The sequence below is a fragment of the Canis lupus genome, chromosome 33, assembly GCF_048164855.1.
Source record: "Canis lupus baileyi chromosome 33, mCanLup2.hap1, whole genome shotgun sequence".
Lineage (NCBI taxonomy): Eukaryota > Metazoa > Chordata > Mammalia > Carnivora > Canidae > Canis > Canis lupus.
Genome location: NC_132870.1, coordinates 34057348 through 34080577, shown reverse-complemented (window position 1 = coordinate 34080577; position 23230 = coordinate 34057348). Strand labels below are relative to the sequence as shown.

Below are 23230 nucleotides of genomic sequence, written 5' to 3'. Positions count from 1 at the left end.
TCTTTCTTTTTAAATTAAAAATATATATCTTCCAGAATATGGATCATTTTATATAAAACGAATGAGTTTTTTTTTTAATTTTTTTTTTAAATTTTTATTTATTTATGATAGTCACAGAGAGAGAGAGAGAGGCAGAGACACAGGCAGAGGGAGAAGCAGGCTCCATGCACCGGGAGCCCGACGTGGGATTCGATCCCGGGTCTCCAGGATCGCGCCCTGGGCCAAAGGCAGGCGCCAAACCGCTGCGCCACCCAGGGATCCCAAAACGAATGAGTTTTTAATTGTAAAAATAAATGACTACTATTTGCAAGCTAAAGAGAACACTTGAGGACCACGGTCCCTATAGATCCCATTCTCCTGTCATTTCTCCTTACTTCCCTTCCCTCCCACATAACCAACACAGGTCACTGAATTAACACAACCCATTTAGTCTGGAGGCTCTCACAGGCCAGACAGATATCCTGGCTTTGTAATAATTCTTCAGTATTTGTGTCTGTGGCCTTCTTCAACATTCAGCTTAAAGAATGTCAACTAGATAAGCCAAATGCCAAATCTATCTAGAAAATTAATAGGGTGACAGATTTTGAAGTTAGATTTCCTTCATATTCGATTGAAGCAGTTTTATTTAAAGATACTATGCTACTGTTCAAATGAAGCCTTTTAATAAATATCTTCTCCAGCCAGTTTATCTTTAATTAAACTTAAGAAACAGATAAAAATCTGTATTTCATCTTCCAAAAAGATAAAAGAATAATCAGTAGCTTCCACTTCTTGTTTCAAGTTGTGGTTATCACTAAATTATATTACCTTGGTTAAAATATATATTTTAAAAATCTCAAACATGCACATAAGTAACAAACCTATTAACATATACCCATAAACACAAACATGACAATATATAAGCATCATATAAGACAAGGATGGCTTTTCTAAGTGGTTTAATCATGGATGGCAGCAGGTGTCATAAGAAAAAAAGTTCCCAGAGTACGATCAATCTTCATTTTTAGCACAGGACAACCTTTCATTTCATGGTGTAAATTTCACAATATTAAAAGACAACAATCTAGTTTACCTGATTAAAATAAGAGGGAAAGGACAATGTTTATGGGAAGCAACAACGTATGACAAAGGAGCCTGGGGCCATGCACTGACCAGTTGATGGGGACCCACTTACAAAGCCCTACCCACAAGGCACAAGGATAAGTTATCAAATATTTAACTATGTAGATATATCAAGAATTTACATGGAACTTTTAAAATGTGCAATCCCTTGCCTGTGTTTAAGATACCCTAATGATAACCAATTTGGAGTAGTAATGGTCCTGCCAAATGAGGTGTAAGATTGTTTCCAAATTCAATAAAACAGCAGTCTTCTGTGTCTTGACTTCAGGTGACCACTGAATGACAAAATGTTTCCCTCTTTTGGTGCAGTTTCTCAGCCTCCTGTTGCTTCTGCTGTTCAGAATATTTTAACATGAGGGTCAGTTGTTTGCTGCCAACCACGGATTCTGATATACCCAATGTCCCATTTTTTGCTTCAAGTTTCAAATGATCTTCAAGGATTTTATTCATCAGCCTCGGCTTTAAGCAGAATCTTTGAAGCTTCTGATTTCTCCTGCTTTGACATCATAAAACTGGGGCTTAAAGACTGTCTGCTGGTTCTCCCTGAGTAGTTCTTGCTGCTTTTTCCTCCTGGTGGAGAAGCCTGTGCTGTTTCCTGACCTCTTCAACCCAGTCTTTTTCATCATCTGAATTCTTAGAACTTTCTGTATCACTCAGTTTTTCTTTTAGTTCTTCCTTCTCTCTTTTTTTCTTCATAAAGCATTTGTTGCTCTAGAGTCTTCTTCCTTCTTCACTAACTTTTTAAACAACTGGAGTCAAAAGCTTAAATTCTTTACTTTCTTTGTCTACTTTGAAGTCAGTGTTCTCAAACAACTCTAAACCAATCATTGGTGAGAATATTAGAAAGACTCTTGATTTTCTTTTTTCCATGTAGATTTTTGCTTCTCTTCCTGTTCCTCAATTAATTTAAGTGCCAGATCTTTGTTAACTTCTGGCAATCCTTTAATTGGACTCTGTGCACATGATCTATCTTCTATCAGATCTTATTTTTCCTATATTCTTCATAACAAATAGCTTTACTATCAGTTTCACCTGTGATGAAGTCTTACATCCATGAAAAATCCATGCATATATGCCTGGTGAAAATGAGATGTATGAGTCCTAGATTTTCAAGGCCTGTCTTGGTGACAAATTTGCAATCCTCATAAACTGTGCTTTCTGGATTCTCTTGTAATTCTTCTGTCAAATTACCTAAGAAGGAATACCACCTTAAAGCAGAACTTAAAACTAAATTACTAGCTTATTTTAAGAGGATATAACTCAGGAATTACCAGATGAAAGAAATGCACAAGTCACAGGAGGGGAAAAGGGTTCAGAGCTTCCATGCCCTCTCCTAGCACACCACTTCCTGAATATCCACATGTTCACCAACCCAGAAGCTCCAAGGATAACGTATTTTTGTGATCCAAAGCATGAAACATGGATGTCATATATAAAAGTAAACTTATGGGGACAGGGAAGCAACTTATCTTAAATTGGAATTGGATAGTCTGGGACATATGATTGGTTTAGAAGCATCTTCAGAAAGTGGTGAAAAAATTGCTTTTCATTTATGTTCATTACCACTGCCAGGCTTTCAAAGATAATGAGAAAAATTAGGGTAAGCAATTCTTAAGAATTTGAGCATTTCATGACAAAAAAAATCAATAATAATGTATCTTTTTAAAGAAACAAATATATCTACATTTTCAAAATGAAATCATAGGACTGAAAAAGTGATGTGACTTTTTAAAATGCATACCATATGCTAGGTACCTTCTTCTATATCAGCTTCTTAAAGTACATATCCACTCCATAGTATATATATAGAAAAGAGTTTAGTCTAGCTAGTTTAGTAGAATTACTAAGGGGAATTAAATATCTCCTAGAATCCCTAGGAGAGCTGGAAGAGAACCAGACTCAGATGCTGCACTGACAGGAATGGTACAGAAAGGAAAAATGCCCAAATAGGACTTATAAATGAAAATTATTCTGAGGATTTCAAAAAGCATAAAGGAAAGTATTAATAATAGCATCATTAGAAACTAAAAGTACCTAGAAAAAATATTGAATAGCTTTTCTCAACTTTCACATGATTGAACTTCATCTAATTTCATGGCCGTTTTAGGTATCTAAAAGCAATATGTGTCCTTCACACCTGCTGACATTAATTCTAGTTCTAATGATGATTAAGCAAGTGTTACAAATTGCAAGACAGTCAGCAAAGTGATCAGTGGTGGATTGTATTATTTGCTTACAATTATTTTTCTCCTCCCTACCCTTGTCATGCTTCGCTATCAGCAGGGAATATATCCTCTTGCCCCACTGACATTGGTTTAGCCATATGACTTGCTTTGGTCAATGGAGTGAGTGTGAGCAGATGTGGCATACACTTGTTCGAGCAGAAGCTTTAAGTACCTTGCCTCAGTTGACTTTGTTCCTGAACAGCATCCACTGCCATCAGAACATCATGTCACAGTTGGTGCGTCCTCCTTCAAAAGGAATCCAGCAGTGAGAGGACTCATGGACCTGGGCTGAAATCAGTGGAGCCCAGTAGAGAAAAGCCTTCAAGCTATACCCACAACAATAGAAAATCTGTATTGTGGAAAGTGGCTGCAATTTTGTTGCCACCATTTGCAAAAGTTGGCTAATAAACTTCTCAAGTGGAGTCAGATTTAGAGGTTACTAAATTTAAAAGGAAAATCCCTAAGATTAAATTAAGGCTGAATTAATTTTGCTTCCAGATGCCATCCCTAGTAATTTGTTTCTCCTGGCAGAAATATCTTTTAGCAAAAGAAATATATTCCACAGGGGCCTCAATCTCTTAAGAGAATGTGTAGTGGGTATTTTACTTTTTATATAATATATGAACATCTTTTGAGAATTTCCTAAATTGTATGTTATAATTTTTTCAATCATAATCAATTTCAGATACAAATAAAAATAAAATTGAATGTAGAATTCAGAAGTATTGATAATTATTATGAACTTGCTTTAAAACAATGTCTGTGAATATAACATTATTATTGTTGGGTATATTCAAATATAAGGCAAATGATTTTTTTCTCCTAAAATATTAATCCTCAGATAACAAGATATAGTTACTTTATATCCAGGTCTTACAAAGTCTTACTTATTGCTGGTTTTCTCTCAGTTTACTAAATTTGACTAATCAAGTTCTGTTTAGGAAAAAAAATACATTAGTCTGAAACCACAGATGTCAGTAGTAGTATTAAGTGATTGATTGATTAATTGATGAAAAAGCAAGAAAAATTTTTGATACAGATTTCTTCATTAATCTAGTAAACATAGCTTCATAATTGCAAGTGTTTGGTTGTAAATAAGCCTTTTAAAATTTACCTAAAAAGCAGAGCAGAAAGTTGTTTGTTCTGGGGAGATCATGAATGCATATACATAGAACAATATATAAAAAAAATGTACTCATGTTTTGTGGTTGTACACTTTTAGGATAAATTTTCCAGTGAGAGAATCATATGCAGATCTAAAATGTGTTTTGTCTAAAAATAAAAATGGACCAATAAAATGATGTGCTTTCGACAAATTCAGTATGCAACTCTAATGATGATGAGACTATTTTAGAAGATACATACAGAAAGCTTGACTAAAATAATTTCAAGAAATGTGAAAAAGCACATTTCTATATTAATAAGGTAATTATATAACTTGTGATTTTGAATATATTTCATAACTTATTTATAAATTAAATATTAAAAGTTGATATTTAACAGTTTTATATACATAATTAAATGTTAATTTTTTAGAATTAATTTTAAAAAACTCTGAATCTTCTTGCGAATTGAATATAGGGGTTAACTCATAGTAGGAATGTATGGTACCTGATTTCATTCTGACCCATTTCCCCTTAATATTGACTAATTACTATTAATTAATGTCTCATTAGGATCAATTCACTTATTTATTAATCAATTAACAAGTCTAGAATGCAATTTGCAAAAAAAGATGTCCATCTCTCCTAACACCAGAAGCCTACAGATTCAATGGAAAGGCAGAGGTCTTATTTAATGATTCTAACTTATGCGATTATGTTTTTTCTTTTGATTACTGAAGAAGTAGTCAGAATTCAAGAGCCAAAGGATAAGCTGTCACATCAGGCTCAAATCAAGCCTTTGCTAATTAGAACATTGCTGAGCCCAATTAGACAGCTAATGATTTGACTACTGTCATTGGTAAAAAGGGACAAACTAAATTGGTTTCCTGCAACCACATTTTAAGATGAATTTTTATCAAATCCGTAAAGGCACATTATTTGAAAAATGGGAACAAGAAAAGGAAGACTACATAATTCCTTTTTGGGATCTTTTTCCCATGGTTCTAAAGTTCCAAAATTAGAGGTGGACTTTTAGTAATAGTTGAGGACACACAAATAGAAAGTACTTTCCTATTGATTTGCGAGTGGATTGATATGAGCCCATGTGGGTTAATCCTTCCAAAATAATAGTTAATGGAACTGTCAAAGTTATATCAGAAACTTACATACCCAAGAATATGGGTATGTACTTTCCAGAAAAACATGGATGAAATAAGATAATCCAATGGTTTTCTTGGAACCTACCTGCAAAAATTTAACTTTGAGCCCTTCAGGTTAGCTTGGTCCCGTATTTTAATTTAAGGGGTTAATCTTTTTAAAGAAGTACTTGTGGTTTTGGACAACGTGATCTAAAAATATTCTAAAAATTAAATATTATATAAATTTGATTGGCTCCTACTCTCACCTCTTTTCCTGTGCTACCAATTTCCATTCCAGACAAATCATCTCCAGCTAATAATCCCTTGTTTTTCATATCTGTGGGAGATGTATCATACATGCCTGATGACTATGCTCTAGAGTTTTGCCTTTTGAAGTGTAGTCTGTGGCCAAGTTCACAGAAGAGCGGCCTACAAATGCAGTCACAGGCTGCACTCAGACCTGCATTTTGAAGATGATTGGTTTGCACTTTTAAAGTTTGAGAAACGTACCTTTTGGTATTTCTTTGTTGTTACTCTTAAGAACAATAGTTCGCTGTTCAAGCTGCATATTAGAATCACCTGGGAAACTTTCAAAATCCCCAGCCCTTTGGTCAGATCTTATACTTGACTATATCAGAATCCCAAGGTGGTTTAAGCATGGGTATATTTTAAAGATCCCCAGATGATCCAAATGTGTGGTCAAGGTTGAAATTCTTTAGTGTGAATCAGAATCACATGGTAGGATTCTCAAAACGTATTTTGACCTCCAAATGCATAGCATTTCTGATTCAGTAGTATACTATAGGTGGGATCTAAGATGTATCTTGAACAAGTTCCTAATCACTGGTGCTTGCTTACTTAGTGGCCATGCTATGAGAAATACAAATGTAAAGGATGTGACTCAAAGGTAGAAATTTCAAAAAAAAGGAAAAAGTTTCCAGCCTATCTCCTGCTATCATCTTATAAATAAATTGATGAACTCAATATCTATGTCCCATCTGACACCCTGAACTTCTTTTTTCTGAAACCCATATTACTACCATCCTCCAGAAATCGAATCACAGAACCACAACATGGACTTTCACTTTTAAAAGGTCAAACTTCACACTGGGTAGTTATATTTGAGTACAACACAACCACACTTGCCAATGTGCTTCTTTTTCTGGATTTTTCATATAACTAAATGATATCATCATTTATCTCAGCTATCTAAATCTATCAGGCATCAGAGTCATTTTTTATTATTTTTTCTCTTTTACCTTATGTCCAATATGGCAACAAGTTCTACTGATCATTTTCCTGTAGTATCTTTAATTATATCTCCTCCTTATTCCTTTAACCATGAGCAATCAGCTTAGTCTCTCTTTGCAGATGATTGTAATCTCTCCCTAGCCTCATCCAGGCAAGCATTGACTGAATTCCTAAAATATAAACTGCTCTACACATACAAATCTTGTTCTCATAATCAAGAAGTGCCAATAGTTCTCCATTACACAGTCCAAAATAAATATGGCATTCAGAAGAATACTCCTACAATATCTTCTCCTTTAATCCCTTTCCAGTCTGTCTCCCACAGCTTTTCTTCATAAGCCTGCTGAATTACCCATTGAATCTCTAATGATTCCACAAACATGCTATTTATTTTCATTCATATATATGCATACACACATATATATAACTAGAGTAAATAATATAGAATATAAACTATACTATACTATACTATATTGCATCTATATGCAACTAGAATATAGAATCTATATTCTATGTAGTTCTATATATTTTTGTAATATATAAGTAGAAACCTTCTGCTCACTGTTTCTTTAAAATCCAACTCAGTCTTCAAGATTCAGATCTCTTATTGCCTCAAATACAAAGTCTTGTTCAGCTCTTAAATAGAATTAATAACTCATCCCATTTTACATTTTTCTACTGTTAGTTTTACATCAATATGTCTTCTTCACTCATAATAGTATCCCTTACAGCATTTGTCAGTATCTGACTCACAACAAAAATTGAATTGTTATTATATAAGTGACAGAATTGTCAAATAGTAATTCTTTGTCCTTCAAGAGTGTTACTATACCCCACTTCAAGCATATACAAAAAAGGCAGAATCAGGCAAAATTCACTCTCCAATGTAGGTGGGTAATTCTTTTCTGTTAGGAGTTTATGTAGATTAGAAATCCTGAATAATATACTACCAATATCAGTTACTATAATATTGCTATAAAAAGCACCAATTGGGATTCTGAAGCCATATTTTGACCCATTTCTATTATGAGAAAAAAATTGGATAGGAAAAAAGAGAAAACTTCTCATCAGGTAAAAGCTATATTCCTGTGATTCCTGAAAATAATTTTTAAAAGTGATCATCTTTTTTTTTTGTCAGTTTCAAACATAGCTCTTTCATATACATTCTCCATGTCAGGTAATTAGTGACAAGATTAAGATGTAGCTAGTAGTCTGCTTCTTGACACACCACAATAGTTTACAGCCAATATCTGCTTTCCATTTCAATTATATGTTTAATTTAGAGCATGCTGAGAGAATGACAAGTGACAGCATAAGTTTGTTACATTACTGAAGTTCAGAACTGAAGGATTCAACTACAGTAAGTAAAACCAATTTGATAGAAATATATTAAACTAGCAAAAATGTACAAATTGCTAATAACAATTTAGTAATTTAATTAAGTAAATGTTTACTAATTACTAAATAGTAATTTAACAGACAAACATATTTCACGAAAAATAAGTGAATCTACTTTTTAAAAGGGTCATTTGTTGTATACCACAATTAAAGGTCAGCATGAGTCACAGTAAGAAACATTTTAACTAGTTCATGAGCTACTTAGCTAATATTGTGATATAATCACATAAATTAATTAATTAATTTATTTTTTTTCACATAAATTAATTTAGAAACAACCAAATTATGCAGAATTTAGGTTATAAGAATATTGTGTGTGTGTGTATCCTCATCAAGTTTATTATATCCTTCCTTGCCTTAATAAAGATAATATATTAATTGTAATTAAGCCTTTACTTGATGACTCAGGGCAATTATTTTACATCAGTGTGGAACCATTTCTTCTCTTCCTTCCCATCTTTGACTTAATCCTATGTGTAAAGCATATCTTCCTTTTTTTTTTTAAGATTTATTTATTTATTTATTCATGAGAGACACAGAAAGAGAGAGAGGCAGAGACACAGGCAGAGGGAGAAGCAGGCTCCATGCAGGGAGCCCAACGTGGGACTTGATCCTGGATACCGGGATCATGATGTGAGCCAAAGGTAGGTGCCCAAACGCTGAGCCACCCAGACATCGCTATATCTTGCTTTTTTTAACAAAAATTCTGCCAGATGTCTATGTTGTTGTAATTGCTACTATGTCATTTTCTCTTAAGACCTTCTGACTTTGTTTCTTTGTCATCCCATCCATGGCTTTTTTTCCACTCTCCAGTTGTAAATCTGAATGGATTTTGAGATTTATTAGATTTCAAAAAAACCAAGCCATAGAACTATCAGAAAAATATTATCAAATACAGAGATTTGGGTTTTTTTTTCTTTCTTTCTTCTTTCTTTCTTTTCTTTTTTCTTTCTTTCTTTCTTTCTTTCTTTCTTTCTTTCTTTCTTTCTTTCTTTTTCTTTCTTTTTTTTTCATTTTCACTTGAGAAATTAGTAGGAGGAGAGAACCAAGTGAAAGAATTGGATCTACCCCAAAGCTAGTCAGTCATTCTGGAGTTAGAATCACAAAAGGACTCTGATTTGGCCTAAAAAAGCCATCATGGGCTATTAAAGTATCTTGGATATAAGGAAACAAATGTGACCTTGTGGGTGACTGGGACCTGAGAGTTGCCTATATTGGGAAGAAAACAGACTTTAGAGCCTAAGACAAGCCCTGACTTTAGGGGTGAAAGTTTAAAGGAGCCACTCTGAGAGGATGAGATGAATATTGCACTCCAGATGGAAATGAGACTAATAAGACAGCCAGCCCATGCAGGATCTTTTAGAGGTTATAAAGCTTTTTCTTGAACATCAGCATCCAGTCTTAAGTTTCCTGTCCATCCTCATACCATTATTCTAGATTAAAATTCCCTCTGGTTATTCACTGAATCTGTAACCTGTTATTCTTGATGGAGTTATGAGAAATTATGAGAGAAGTTAGTAAAGAGAAGTGAGACTTTCCTTATATGACAATCACAACACGATAATAGGAGGATCATGGCATTGGTGTTTTGGGAGGTAATTACAATAGTGAGTAGTGGCACCAGGCAGTGTTGAGAGTGGCAAGGAACAGAAAGTTGTGTGGAGAAGCAATTACTACTTGGTTTGACTCAAGAAATATGTGAAATATACCTTTTTTTTTCTTTCTTTTTTTTTTTTTTGCCAACTATAACATAGAAAGATGACCCTTAATAGAAGAGGTCACAAATTATAATTTCAACTATAATAAATAGACTTTATGACTACTATTATTTTGTTTACTTAAAGCTTTACTGATTTGCTCAAGATTACTTCTGAAGTCTGAGGCTGTTGTAAAGCTCCTTATTTTATTTTATTTTTTTAGTGATCAATTTAAGCACCAATACAATCCTATAGCTTTGTCAAAGCTAAACAAAAAAACAAAAATCTAGGGTATTCTAGAAAGAAGGTGTCTGCTGCTTGAGATTTACAAAGTTAATAACCACACACACACACACAGATCACACACACACACACAAGGACTTCATAAAGAATATGCAGTTTGCTATAAGTCACTTCCCTATTTTTATAATACTCACATTTAGAAATTTTGCTGGTCTAAATTAGACCAGCTGGTCTAAATTAGAAGTATATATTATGCTCTTCCCAAGCATATTGTTGTAATAAATATTTATTTAATAAGATTAAAATATTTTATTTATTTATTCACGAGAGACACACAGAGAGAGACAGAGACATAGGCAGAGGGAGAAGCAGGCTCCATGCAGGAAGTCTGATGTGGGACTTGATCCCAGGACTCCAGGATCATGCCCTGAGCCAAAGGCAGATACTCAACCACTAAGCCACCCAGGCGTCCCAATGTAATAAATATTTAAATGTCTAAGGTGGGTTACAGTATATTAGAGGTACATTTTAACATCATATTATTTCTCTCTGGGAGCTTTTACAATCTATTAGGAAAGTACAGTTTAGGTACTATTAATCATTAACTAGAATAAATTGAAGGACCATACTGAAACTGCAACACAAAGATTATTCTCAACTAGGAATTAGAAACAAAGTCAGGCTTTGAAATTCTTGGTATCTTTGAGGATGTTTCCCTTTCGAACCCAACTTCAAAATAGAGCTTTGCTGTTTTACTGTCTAATATAGTGTCCACTAATCATATGTGGCTATTCAAATATATTTAAATTAATTATAATTTAAAAAATTAAAATGTTCCTTAGTCATACTAACCATGTATTTCGAATGCTCAACAGGTGCATTTGGGTAGTGGCTATCATACTGGACAGTGCAGATTTAGAACATTTCCAACATCTCAGGATATTCTGTTGAATAGTGCAGGTGTATAATATGATATTCTTTTTTTTCCATTCTTCCTTTTCTTCTAGATTTCCCACATACACATTAAAATGTAGCCATTATTATAGCATTTGTGAATGGCATATCCCAATATTCTGGCTAGCTAAGATGGAAAACAATTTAGTAATACAAACACATTTTCCCCCCATTTTGTTTCTTGTACTTAAGGTTAATAAAATTTAAATGCCTTCAGAGTCCATTCAGTCCTCATGTACAGCTAGGTTATGACCATGCCCCTGAGAAAAGGAAATTGTCTATTCTTTGCATATGCTGGTATATCTTTCGTGGATTCACAGAATCCTAGGGAATGATAATATACTATTTGGGAAATACACAGTTATAGCAGAAGTATATTCACATCCCTTTCTAGGGAACAGGAGAACTTAGAAGTCTATACTCATGGAAGCATCAAATATTACATGAATTAGAGATCCTTGTATTAATTTCAGGCCTCTCCTGTGAATTCCCAATGGATATCAAATTTAAATAGCTTGCATCCTCTTCCCATGTTACCATTAGGACAAATGTAAGGTCTTTGTTGGTATTATTTCCTTTTTCTTCCCCAGGTAATTGCATTTTGAAAATGTAATCAAGATTGGAAATTACCTTCAATCATAGATGTGATTTAGTTAAGTAGGAATACATAGTGCAACTAAGTAAGAAATACCCTATTTGAAGATGAAAAATCTATTACTGGTTTGAGGCATTATCATTAATGTAACAGATGGTGGATGTACAATTTCTAGTTTGAGCTCCACCCTAGTATAGCCAAAGGGCTGTTGAGATTTTTTTAGGGTCCTAGAGTAAATAAAACATGACCAAGATTTTGCAAGATTCTAGGAAGCTGTTGAAAAAGAGAAATGCACCAGAGGTTTTGCTGTGGATTAGTTGTGCCTAGAATACTCAGCAATTAGGATTTCTGACAAGATTGGAAAACAATGCCATCTCATAGTCACTAATTTGGATTATCAATATGTCTTGGAGGCAGTGGACAAGTTATTGAACTATTTAATGATCATGTGTCCCTGATACAGTCCTTGGCCCCCATATGTGTTTCTTCTTTAGTCATCTTATGTTACCTTAACTATTTTCAGAGGGTGGTTGACCCAAATACCAAAATTTCAATGTCATATAAAGAACATAGGATTGCCATTGAATAAAAATGTCATGTTGCACTCACCTTGAATACCACATGCAGTTAAGATTTGATGTATGGTTAATACCGTTTGTATGAATGAGTTCCTTGTTTGTGGTCAAGAACATACAAGGAAACCATCCATACAAGCCACAGTTGCTGCTCTTGCTGATAGATTTTTGAGGAGAAAAAAAAAAAAAAAAGATAGTTTAGGGAAACTACCTCAGGCAAATCTGTGGGAGAAACTCTGCAAATTACCTCTCTCTTAGAAGACTGCCTAACGTACTCACATCACTTCATGGCAATGCTGAGATGTTACCGAGTAGAACTTTACTTGGCAAAAGAAACTTTTTTTGTTATAGAAAATCTTCTGAGAAGATAAAATGATCAGCATGATAAACTTGTAGAAATTATTTTAACTAAATTGTTCTTGTACAAAGACCTTGAACATATCATATCATCTAAACCATGGGAGCACTGAGATTATGAACATAAAGGTGGAAAATTAGTTGGAAAACTAGTTTGCAGTAGGAGCATATTATTTATTCTGTAGTCCAGAATAGGGAGGCTCAGTGGCATGACAGAAGGAGTGACCAAAGTTGCTGTAGGATTGCTCCATATATATCATATCTGTGATTTGGCAGGCCCAAAGACCTGGTAAGCTAGCTGGGGGAATCAAAGAATATTGATGAACAAATTGTCTTGATCCTCTATGACAACTTCACCACATGCTAGTATTAGTAAACACTTGAATGACTTAAGCCTAACAATAAAAACAAGAAAGACTTATTTATAGGGAAAAAAGCAGGCTCATCCCTATATACCATATATCGTATACATAAGGCCATCCTGTGTACCATATATTTAAACATGTAAAAGTTACACATTAGAAAAAAAACATTAATTCAAATATTCCCCTCTAGATAAATTTATCTTCTCAATTAAAAATTAAAAATATATAAAATTATTGTCTTGTTATTGAAATTTGGCACAAAAAAACCAAGTAAATCTGTTATTGCTCACTTTTTGATGTCTAATTAATGAAATAGCAATGTTTGAGTAATAAATGAAATGGTAATAATTTATAAATGATTTTATATTTATCCCATAAAATTTATTTCTTTTCTTACACATAGCAAAATCACTATTTTGTAATAATCAAGATATTCATGTAACACTTTTGCCCCTCTGGTAGGCAGAATTCCAAGATGGCCACCCAAAATTGCTAGCCCCCCTACCAGTTATTGCATTCAAACAAACACTAATCTAGGTTTTTCTGGGAAGGGATTTATGCAAATGTAATTAAGATCCCAAATCAACTTACCTTAAAATAGAAGGATTATTTGTGGTGGGCCTGACCTATTCACATAACCCCTTTAATAGCTGAGAGCTGGTCAAAGAGGAAGTCAGAAAGGCTCAAAACATGAAAAATTTATTGCATCACTGCCAATTTCTAGATGGATGAAGCCACATGATGAGGACTGCAGGCTGCCTCTGGAGCTGAGAGCAGCCCTCAGCTGACCACCAACAAGGAGATGGGCACTTCAGTCCAATAGCTCCCCCTCCAAAAGAATGAACTTGGAAGCACTTTTCCCAAGTCTCCAGATGAGAACTCAGTCGACCAACATCTTGTTATCAGCCTGTGATACTCAGAGAACTCAGCCACGTTTTTGTTGGACTTCTACACAACTAAGTGTTAACACATGAATGTTGTTTGAAGCCACTAAATTTGTGGCAATTTGTTGTAGAAGACTAACACATCTTCATTAAGATACTATATTGATGACATTTTTAGAACAATGCGATTGAATGTCACTTTGTTTTTTAAATCTCGGTTTAACATTTTGTCATAAAGAAATTAGAAGATCTAGTGTAGTTTATTTGTATACTTGGCTTTAATCACTGATAGCTAATAAAGAGATCTCACAAAGAGGAGCACCTAGGTGGTTCAGTGGTTGATCATCTGCTTTTGGCTCAGGTCATGATCCTGGGGTCCTGGGATGGAGTTCTGCATGGGGCTTCCCACGGGGAGCCAGCTTCTCCCTCTGCCTATGTCTCTGCCTCTCTGTGTGTCTCTCATGAATAAATAAAAAATTAAAATCTGAAAAAAAAATATATCTCACAAAAATATCTTGGCTGAACTTATTAAATAATTGTACTTAGTTTTTACTCCTATCCATTCATTATACAAAAGGTTTTTGCTGAGGGACGCCTGGGTGGCTCAGCAGTAGAGCATCTACCTTCGGCCCAGGGTGTGATCCCGGGATCCAGAGTCAAGTCCCACATCGGGCTCCCTGCATGGGCCTACTTCTCCCTCTGCCTGTGTCTTTGCCTCTCTCTCTCTCTCTCTCTCTCTCCCTGTCTCTCATGAATAAATAAATAAAAAGTCTTTAAAAAAGAAAAAAGTTTTTGCTGAAATTCAGGTAGCAAATTTTGTATTTCCTAATATTAGTTATCCTCGAAACTAATCAGAGGATATATTTTTGTATTTGTAATAAATCTGTTCAAAACTAACTAAACCTCTTCATTTATAAGATTTTCAAACAGCTTAGAAAATTCTCTTGCCAAGTCTTTTACATTTTCAAAATCTGTGACATTTTCAGCAGCAAAAATCATATAATATGAAGTATACCCTAATATTTATTTATTTACCCTAATATTTAATATCCACTTGCTATCTCTGTACTTTTGCTTGAAAAACATTTGCTTCCTCAGCTCTTTGTTTAAATTCACCTTCATTTTCAAGGGAAAGATTAGGTTGTTTTGTTTTTAATTGAAAGTAACTTCTTAGAGTATACCATTGATAGCCAGTGGTTATCGCAGACAAAAAAAAAAAAAAAAGAAAGAGAAAATAAACAGAAAGAAATTTGGAAATCATCATTTTTGTAAAATAAATCTGTTTGTCTCATCTTTAAGTCCTTTGCCATGAACTAGCCAGCAAACTTCTATAAATACTGAAGTTTTTCCTGATCATCTACATCTTACTCTAAATATTACACTATCTTACCCTTTAAGGAAATGATCCTTTTTACTGGGAACATGTAAACTGTAATGTGTCTCAAAATGATGAAAGCAAATGCACAAAAAATAAAATCCCTTGGTTATATTAATAGTTTTTTCAATAAATTGTGCTTGGCTTACTATATAACCCCATGAAGAAAGATAAAGTGTGAACATATATAAAAATTAATTCCAAATAGGTATAAATCTGAAAAGAAGACCATAAATATTTTAGGTGATAACATGAGAGAGTATCTTCACCATCATAAGAGTAGGCAAAAATTTATTAAACAGATATACACAAAAAAACCTAACTATAATAGAAAAGATTGATAAATTGGACTTGACTAATATTAAGAACTTCTGTTTACTTAAAGATGCCAGTAAAAAAGTGAAAATTCAAGCCACAGAGTGGCAGAAGGTATTTGTAGTATATTTATCTGAAAAATATGAGGACCGACAAAGGCCTTATATCAAGAATATATAAGAAATGGTTAAAAAATAAGAAAAAATAGATCATCGAAATAGCAAAAGACCTGAAAGATGTTTTGGAAAAAATGGTTTCCAAATGGCCAATACATATATAAAGAAATGATCAATCTCATTGGAAATCAAAGAAATGAAAGTTAAAATCATAGTTATATATTACTATATACCCATCAAAATGGCTAAAATGAAAGAAAATAATAATGATTTTTAGTAAGAATATGAAGCAACTGTAACACTCATGATCTGCTGGCAGGAGTGCAAGCTGGAATAAACATGCCCTGTTACCCAGTAATCCCACCTCTAGATATACATTTGCCAGAAATGTGCATATATTCACCAAAAGACACTTAGAAAAGTGTTTAGAACAGCATTATTTCTAAAAAAATACCAAATAGAAATTTCATAAATTTCCATTAATATTACAATAAATGAATAAATTACAATAAATTAAAGCAAATGACATATTGACCTAATGGAGTAATACACAGTCACTAAAATGGGCAGTCTTTAGAATGACATGGAAGAAATCTTACAAACATAACGTTGAGCAAAAAAAATTAGACACAAATAAATATGGGCTTCATGATTCCATGTATATAAAGTTCAAAAGTAGGCAAAACTAAGCTATGGTAATTAAAGTCAGAAAAGTGTTTACTTTTAGGGGAGGGGAAAGATGAATAAGAAGGCACTCACAGAGGTTTCTGAGCTGTTGGTGATATTCCATCAGCAATCTGGGTATGTTCACTTTGTAAAAATTCACCAAGCTGTATAATGATTTGTGTACTTTACATATAATTCAACAAAGAGTTACTTTAAAAAAAAAGGGGGGGGGGGAGAAGAAAAATACCACCACTGTTATCTTCTATTATTCCCTCAATACTAAACATGGCAGAAAAATTAATGTTTTCCAAGTTTCTAACTGACTTACAAATTAAACTTTTAGAACAAAGTCAATTTGTAAATTAGGGATTTCTTATGTAACTGCATTGTGGAAAATGTAAAAAACAAAAACATGTATTTTCTATTTAAACATATTTAAAATGTGTTTAACATTTTTAAATGTAATATATTTTTAAAATATCAAAAATAAAATAAAATAAAATATCACAGGAATGGCATAGGAAGGAATCGTCTTCTGAGGTAAGGCAAATAATTATCTTTAATCTAGGATGGAGATGACTAACAAAGTCAGGAATAGAATAGTAAATTAAAATTGAGAATTTTTCCCAATCCAAGAATAATATAAGGTCAACATAGGATTATGTATAAATAAATCTCCATTATTATACTTGGAGACTAGTTTTAGATTCAATGAAATATCACAATGAATGAAAAACATCCTTTTAAAAATAGAATCTAGAGATCAAACCAGGCAAATAACATCGTTCCTTCTGATTATTTTATTTTACATAACTTAGCAGGATTTCTTGACATTTAAAATTTCAACAATTTCATTGAAAATAATTAAATGCAGCTGTTGAGAGCAAATATTTTGACATCAGACCTTTATTCAAATCTCAATTCTACTACTTTCCAGTGGTTGACTTTTGAAAAATTCTTTGACCTTGCTGGGTGTCAGTCTCCTCATATCTGAAATGGATGTAAGGACATATCTCTCTTATGGACTTTGTGAGGATTAAATGAGATAACCCATTTAAAGCATTTGGCACAGTACATGAAATATCCTAAGTGTTTAATAGATTGTATTCTCTGTAAATATTTATATTTAGTGTAGGGTTTAATGTTGTCATTTGCTTTCATTTGTGGAAAGGAAACATGAAAGGTTAACCTTGGATCATGTTTTCTCTTTGCTGATATTTAAATTATCATATTCAGCTGCAGGGAAATAAGAATCCTTCCTACAAGCACAATGAAAATCATGATTTCATTCAAAAAAAAGTAGAAGTGGATGTTTTATTCCACTAAACAGAAATTGCTATAAAACCAAGGATAACCTTCAATTGGGTCTTCCATGTAGATGACATAGCTGATAAAAATGCACCTTGGAGAAAATGGCTTTACCGTATTTCACCTAGTTATGAGGTGATAGCTCGTATGGAACCATTGATGTTGTGTCTTTGCTTTTGTTGCTTTCTGAGAAAGATGTAAAACCTACATCTTAAAATCTGCACTATTTATAGATTTCAAATAAAAACTTGAAGGGAAAGGGATAACATTTGTGCTTGAGCTCAGCTTGTGAATGGGAATTGAGGAAAAATAAAGTGAAAAGGGCAGAGATCAGATATAGGGACAACCCTGTTCTGTAGAATTAAAAAGCCAGATGAGAATTGGTAGAGAATAAGTCTAGGTTTTCAAACAGTGCCAAGAAAGATGGTTTTAACTTCAAAAATAATGAGTGTTTTCTCAGGATTGGGGGAGTTTATTTCATTTCTGAGTATCCCTGTATGTCTATTGTCCCTCTGGGCCACTCAGCTCTCCCTGCCAGATAGTTTTTTAAGATTTTATTTATTTATTTATGAGACAGACATACAGAGGCAGAGACATAGGCAGACAGAGTAGCAGGCTTCATGCAGGAAGCCCAAGGTGGGACTCGATCCCAGGACCCCAGCATCACACCCTGGGCTGAAGGCAGGTGCTCAACTGCTGAGCCACCCAGGCATTCCTCCCTGCCAGATATTAATCCATTTCCTCTCCTTCTTCCAAGCATCTTCTGGTCACTGACACCACTCAACACCAACCTCTCCATGCTCTTTACTTTCATTTGAATCAGTGGGAAAGTTCATGGTCTCCTGATACTCATTGGAAAATAAAACAATTCCATGGATTACTTTGTTTTGATTTTCAAAATTAGAAGGATTAAAGGGCTACTGAGGTAAAGTAAGCAATAGAAAAGAATGAAAACAGAGTCTTTGTTGACCTGCGATGACAGGATATAATATGCAGAGAATGATTTCTTTATCCTTATACAAGCCATCTGTGGTTGCAAGGAGAAGCCTTTTCAAATGTGCTAAAAGAAGTTTCTTCCTTTTTCTTGCATGATGTCATTGAAGCCAAGATGTTTGTTTCAAGTATACTTTTTAATGACATCAACCCAAGAAGAATAATTTCTTATAATCAAATTAACACTACATCATCTCTTTCTTAAAATAGTTAAGAACCACTTAAAATGCCTGGATTGGTGACTGAGTACTGGAAAGTTTGCTGAGTTTATCATTATACTTACAACAAAATAATCATTATGGCAGCAAATGGAATAGTACATACCCGTTTTCTCTTCTGTCACTACTCATCCTCCTTTTTATTTTTCACAAATTATTAGCAAAGACAAGCATTTTCCTTAATTTGAAGCCAACTCTTCAAGTTCAGTTATCCTGAAAATTTTTGACAGTATTATTATTTTCCAACCAGTTATGTTCCATGCATCATACTTCTATCATATGCCATCTGTAGATTTCAGACTACATTTGCACCCAGATGTTTATACATGAAAATGATTCTCTGTCTTACATGGTGCAACTACAAAATACCATTTCCATCCAGAATGAGTCTAGTGATGCTACTCCATCAGAAAAGTGAATTCAGAGTGTGCTACAAGTTAGCAAAAATGTCTCAAATATCAAGACAGAATAATGAAATAATTATAGGAAACCACAGAGCATTCTTTTTTTTTTTTTAATTTATGATAGTCACAGAGAGAGAGAGAGAGAGAGGCAGAGACATAGGCAGAGGGAGAAGCAGGCTCCATGCACCGGGAGCCCGACGTGGGATTCGATCCCGGGTCTCCAGGATCGCACCCTGGGCCAAAGGCAGGCGCCAAACAGCTGCACCACCCAGGGATCCCCACAGAGCATTCTTGTTCCCAATTGAAATCTTATTTAGCTCTGCTTAGGTCAGCTCCTGATGCAGGTAAGATGGAATGGATATAGACATTTCTTTTGTAATTGTAACTTTTAGACATTTTTCAACAGCATTTTCTTGTAAGTCTCAAAAGAAATTATGAAATGTATCTACTAGATATAGAAATACATGTTCACTCCTGCCCTATAAATAATGGGGTACTCATAGCCTTTATGAAACAACAAAATTTCACTGGATTATTCAAATGATTGTGTCCATTTAATTCAATAGATGTCCATGTTTACATCCAGTAGCATACACCGGTATTTACGTAAAGTAAGCTCTAAAATGAGTCATTATGTATAACATGTTTGGATGCTTGCTTCAGAGGATGAGATACATATTTTGTCCAGATGTATGGACTTGTTCCCAATTAGTTCTAACTTGCATTCTAAATCTTTTTCTGCAAGTAAATTATGGGGGGTCTAAAGTGAACATATATATTCCAGCAAGAATGAGAGACATACTAACAATTACTTATATTAGTGTTTGTAGGTAAATAAGTATTGGCAATTGCATTGGACAATTTAGGAGAAAATACTCATATCAGAAAACAGGGATGTCTCTCTTCTATCTGCTTGATTTCAGTTGTTACTAGAGAAGCAGGGCTTGCATATAATATTAACAGGCAATTTATGGCATTTGTTCTACATGTTAAAAGTTTTTAAACCCTCATTCTTAATCCATTTAAAACTATTTTCTAGCCCTATCTCCATAAAGAATGCTTCATTTAGAAAAGATCATGTTTCCATGCTCTTGGAGCCTTCTGACATACTTGATTATTTGTGCAGAGAGCCAGAAACTTGATATTTCTTTCTTAAATTTCTCTTCCTTTTCAGTAGCAAAGAAATCTCTGATATATCTGCATAATTATTTTACCATGTTTCTTTTAAGGAAAAATTAGTATCTCTCTTATACAAATATTACTCAATAGAATTTTGCACAGGCTATCATCATGGTTCTAACACTAGGTTCTTTCAATTTTAAAAGAAAAATATTTTCCTTTAATTGACCTCAGTTGGATTACTTTGCTGAGCTAACTCTCTTGACTTTGTGAAAATATTCAGGTAAAATCTTATACATGTTCCAAGAAAGGGAAATGATTTCTGACATGGTGATTTAATTTGGTTTGTACATTGGCACCCAAGGCAGCATATTCATTGAAGTAAACTCTCTATATAAGCAAGTAATAGGATTTTTTCCTTTTTTAAAATCTTCTTAATTAGATATTCTTAAATTTTATAATCTTTGGAGGTTAATTTTTATATTTTTGATGAAAATTTCTCTTACAGGCCATGGGTATATTTTCATAGAGAAAACTTACACATTATTTTTTCTTTTGCCTTCCCAAATAGACATCAATCACTTGACAATGTCTTCTCCATTATTGCTATTTAATTCCTAATCTATACCTCATTTTCTACTCAATATTTCCTCTTGGGTATTTAATAAGCATCTGAAACTTGGTAAGCTCAAATCTGAACTCTGATTCATGATTCTAACTCAACAGTCCAATCTTCCTTCTCTGGCTCAGTGAAAGACTACTTCTTTCTTCCAGTTTTAAAAACAACAACAACAAACCCTCAGACTCATCCTTGACTCTCTCACATCCCATATTTAATCTATTAGCATATCTTGTTAGCTCATCCTTCAAAATCTATTCTATATCTTATCACTTACCACCTCCAGTGTTACAACTACCCTCTATGAACAAATCATCATCTTCTCTCCTGTGAACTGTTGCAAGTCTCCTTGCCTTACTTTCATCTTTGTGCAATTATAGTTTATTTTCAACACAGCACTTATAGCAATTCTCCCAAGAAGTGGTAGATCACTTCACTCTCCCATGCAAAATCATCCAATGCTTACCATCTCATGTCTCATACGGAGTAAAGGCGAAGGTCTCTGCAAAGGCCTACACATTCCTCCTGGATCTGCCCACTCTTCCCCACTGCTCTAATTCACCTTCTATACTGTTCCCTCACCAAATCCAGCCACACTGAACTTCTCATTGTTTCTCTAACAGGCCAAGTATGCTGTCTTAGGATCTTTGTGCTTTCTCTTCCCCTCTGTCTATAATACCCTACCCCAAATATCCACTGTCTCGCTTCATCATTTCCTTTGATCTATTCTCAAATATCACCTTATCAGAGGAATCTTCCCTGATTGCCCTATATAAAATACTACTCCATCACCATCATCAATCTCTAACCATTTATTTGCCTCATTTTTCTGTGGATTGCACTTCTTATGTCTGGCATGTTATGTATTTCTTAATATTTGGTTTTGGTTTGTCAACCTCAAAACTGACTGTAAACTCCACAAAAAATGGACTTTGTCTTGTTCACTTTGTGTAGTGATTGGCATATGGTGGACTCTCAACAAGTATTAATTAAAAGGATGTATGAATGAACTTCACAGTGCTCTGTATTATATGCTCCTGGACATTATAACATGTGTTTGGGGTTGAAATAGTCATGAGAGAATATGCCATCACAAGCAAAATATATCATTGCCTGGAATAAGACTTTTCTTACTTGGGTAAGCAATATAAAAAGCTCACTTTTTGTACTATAAGGATTTCAAACCACTGGCAAGCTTTAATTCCTAAACATAGAAGTCTATTCCATTTATTACATCTATTACCTACATGATTATAAAATAATATTGGAATTTGACATGTTAAAGAATAGGCACCATGTAAACATAATTATTTTTAGCCAGAATAGTCTAACTGGGTCCATAATTATTCATTTACATATGAGATTTTTTTTTGTTCCACCTACAAAATGATTTGTCAATATCTGGCAATATTTAACACTGTACTTTGTTCTTACTGGTATTGTATGATCTGTTCCAAAGTTAGAAACAAACATATTTATCATGTATTTGAGAGTCTAAAGTTGCTTGAAGTAGTGACAGGAATATTTTTTACATTACTGGGTTCTTCCTAATTTTTCAGACTAGGAAAAGTTTTCTGCCCTTAAGTCTCCCTTAGATCATCAAATACCAACAAGTTTTATTCCTCTGGCTCAGCTATGCATCAGTTCACCAAAGGATTAATGACTATTTTTAAAAATGGTGTTTTGAGATCAGTCTAGGATGGAGAAAATATTTTACTAAACCTTCTCTGCTTTTGTAAATGGTTAGGAGCCACCAGAGAACATGTTCCTTGGAGGCAAGACATTTAACTCACATCAGCAAGCCATTTGGGATAAATTTTAAACAAGTCAGGAGCTTGACCCAAAAATTACATTTTGTAGGTGAAGAACAAGCTGTTTTCAGTTAACAAATGGTGTTTTGAGACCAGATTAGAACTTGGAATAAAATAAGGAAGCGATTGTGGCTAGTTATGATAGTTAAACTTGGTTGTAGAAGCTGAAGGAAGATGTGATGAAAGGTGAGCCAACTGAACATTTCAGTTTTTGTGAGAAGCCATGTGAAATGAAGAAAAGAACAAAAGCTTTGGAGACAGACAAGGAATTATATATCAAACCTTGAACAGTTAGCAGCTTAGCACCTTTGTTATCTTGGACAAGCCACATTTTACCACAACTATATTACTGTTACTGCTGCTATTATTACTACTAAC

At 33.9% G+C, this 23230-nt stretch overlaps 1 protein-coding gene across 12 annotated transcripts in view; it reads right to left on the bottom strand.

The window, feature by feature from the left end:
• LOC140623698 (peptidyl-prolyl cis-trans isomerase NIMA-interacting 4-like) overlaps nt 1-23230 on the bottom strand; it is a 139380-nt gene that overhangs the window by 83208 nt on the left and 32942 nt on the right. Inside the window, exon 1 of one of the 12 annotated variants that reach the window (XM_072810217.1) lies at nt 19006-19028. The exons of the other annotated variants lie outside the window; for them this stretch is intronic. The gene's annotated coding sequence lies outside the window, so the exon portion shown is untranslated. Of the gene's footprint in view, nt 1-19005; nt 19029-23230 lie in introns of those variants that run through there. 12 annotated transcript variants of the gene reach the window in all.